We start from the raw sequence: 2532 nt of genomic DNA, 5'->3' as shown, positions 1-2532 counted from the left end.
TAGTAGAGACGAGGTTTCGCCATATTGGCCAGGCTGGTCTCGAACTCCTGACCTTGTGATCCTCCCACCTCGACCTCCCAAAGTGCTGGGATTACAGGTGTGAGCCACTGTGCCCGGCCTAAAATGGTGAATTTTAACCAAATTGGTACCTCTGTATTCTTATTTATGTTTCCTATACTCTTACATCATACTGCTTGGCAAGTAATGTAAGTTTTGACGTAATTTAAAAATTCAATTAGTTGTAAGCAAATTCTAATTTGTTCAACAATTTATATATTCCTCTTTACTTACTACACTACCTCAGAATTAATCCTCCTTATAAAAGTAATCATCCCACATAGAAAAAACTGCAGAGCTTCATCTCTTTCTTAAATATTTTCAAATAATGTAAGAACACAAATCCATGTAAAAACTGATTAAAAATGGACACTCCATCTTCCTTTACTAATTATGGGATAATAGAAAGAAGTAAACATCATGTTCTTAATATTTCTCTGCTTAACAGAGAAATATGAAGAAATACTGCAATTATGGTTATGGGATATTTTCTAGCTTCTTCATGTAGAGGACACAACTATGGTTCCTACCAGTAAGGAGAAATGAATAATCAATCTTACATAACACAAAAGAAAGATGAGAGGCACAAAAAGACAAACTGACTTTGGCTTTTAAGAACCAATTGTTAACCCTGAAATGCCAGATTGAGTAACACAATAACAAAACAAAAGATGACAGCAGCAAGCCACCACTTCACACAGTATTAAGAATTCTGAAATATGTAATAGCCTTCCTCCCATGTCCCACTCAATTTGTTGTGTTGTCTTTTTGTTTTTCCTGCTTTTCGGCTGCAGGCAGTTCAAGGCTTGCCCACTGCATCGGTTCAGCTTTTCTCATAGTGATCTCAATCTTTGTTGCAGTCGTAGTTACGTAACTTCACTTTATATCAATCATACCCCATAATTTCACATTTTGATCAAATTTCTTCTCTCCTTCAAATCCAATGTGCACATTTAACAACGTGCTATTTACTTCTACTCGACTAAGTTCTGGAAGTGAATTTTTAGCATATACTGAAATGGTAACTTCACCTTCAGTCTGATGCCAGTCATGTCTACATGGAACAACATTTTCCCCAGCATCCTTTTTAGCCCATATGTGTTTCCCTGTTGAACAGCCCTCTTGGGCTAAGAATGCATTAAAATCAGAAGTTTTTCTTCTACAACAGCTCCAGTATTTCATCCCCTCATGGAAAATAGGCACTCCAGAATGATACACACAGACTTCTTCTAGACTCTCTAGACCCCAATACGTCTTTGAACACTCTCCATTCTTACATGAGGTCCCAATCTTAATTTCATCAGTCTTCTTTCTTGCTTCCTTTTTTTTCTTTTTCTTTTTTTTTTTGTAGAGTCTTGCTCTGTCGCCAGGCTGGAGTGCAATGGTGCAATCTTGGCTCACTGCAACCTCTGCCTCCCCGGTTCAAGCAATTCCCCTGCCTCAGCCTCCCAAGTAGCTGGGACTACAGGTGTGCACCACCACGCCCGGCTAATATTTTGTATTTTTAATAGGGGGGTTTCACCATGTTGGCCAGGATGGTCTTGATCTTCTGACCTTGTGATCTGCCCGCCTCGGCCTCCCAAAGTGCTGGGATTACAGGCGTGAGCCACCGCGCTCGGCCTCTTCTTTCTTATCTTCTTCATTCCCTGATGATGATTTAAGTTTATCAGGTGCTTGTTTTGGGGAGGCAGATACTTTTATTCCAAATTTGTCATTGGTGCATCTGGGCTTGGCCTTTTGATTGCTTCTACTGGCTTCGGGGCTTGAATGATGTGCTCCTGAAATTTGGGTTTCAATTCAGATAGTTCTTCTCAGTAGTCTTTATTTCAGGTTTGACTGGCTCGGGTGGCTTCTCACTATTATGTCTACCTTTTGTACAGCCTACAATGCTTAAGAAATCAGAAAAATCAGTTGTTCTTCTCTTACATCAAGACCAATCCTTAATGCATCGTGAAAGACTGGAACACCTGGGTGGCATGTGCAAGCATCATCGGAATTGGTCTCAGGATCGAAGCGCTGACCGCAGCCCCGGTTGTAGCACAGCTAGGCCATTTTCTTTTCCCACCGTCACAGGCAAGGCCCAAACACCAGGAACGGCAAGAGGGTGCATTTGCCACTCCTGTGTCGCTAGCACTGGCCTTGACAGTGAACTATTACAAGGATTTCTGTGGGCTCGCTCTGAGCCGCTGTTTCTGGCCGTGCAGACGGACTTCTACCACACGGTGGCGCTGCGGCTCTGCCATAGAAGGCTCCCCTTGGTCCAGGAGCCAGGCAGGGCCGGACACAGGACCAGCCTCCGACTGCGATTTCATCCGCACCCTGCGGGGCAACGTGGGGCCTATCCGTAGCTTTCAGCCTTTCCTGGACCCTACTAGGACAAGAAGAGCGGGGAGAGGTGCGAAGGAGGTCTGGAGAGGAGGAGGCTTGGGACAATGCAGAGTCCTGGTAATGAGGGTGACCGCTGACCGCTGTCAG

The 2532-nt window shown here is 43.8% G+C and overlaps 1 pseudogene; it reads right to left on the bottom strand.

Annotated features, from left to right (window-relative positions):
* Positions 1 to 284: 284 nt before the first annotated feature.
* On the bottom strand, positions 285 to 2109 carry LOC129463127 (cysteine and histidine-rich domain-containing protein 1-like; annotated as a pseudogene).
* Between the last annotated feature and the right edge of the window lie 423 nt (positions 2110 to 2532).

The sequence above is a fragment of the Symphalangus syndactylus genome, chromosome 14 (genome assembly GCF_028878055.3).
Source record: "Symphalangus syndactylus isolate Jambi chromosome 14, NHGRI_mSymSyn1-v2.1_pri, whole genome shotgun sequence".
Lineage (NCBI taxonomy): Eukaryota > Metazoa > Chordata > Mammalia > Primates > Hylobatidae > Symphalangus > Symphalangus syndactylus.
This window is presented reverse-complemented; position numbering and strand designations above follow the sequence as displayed.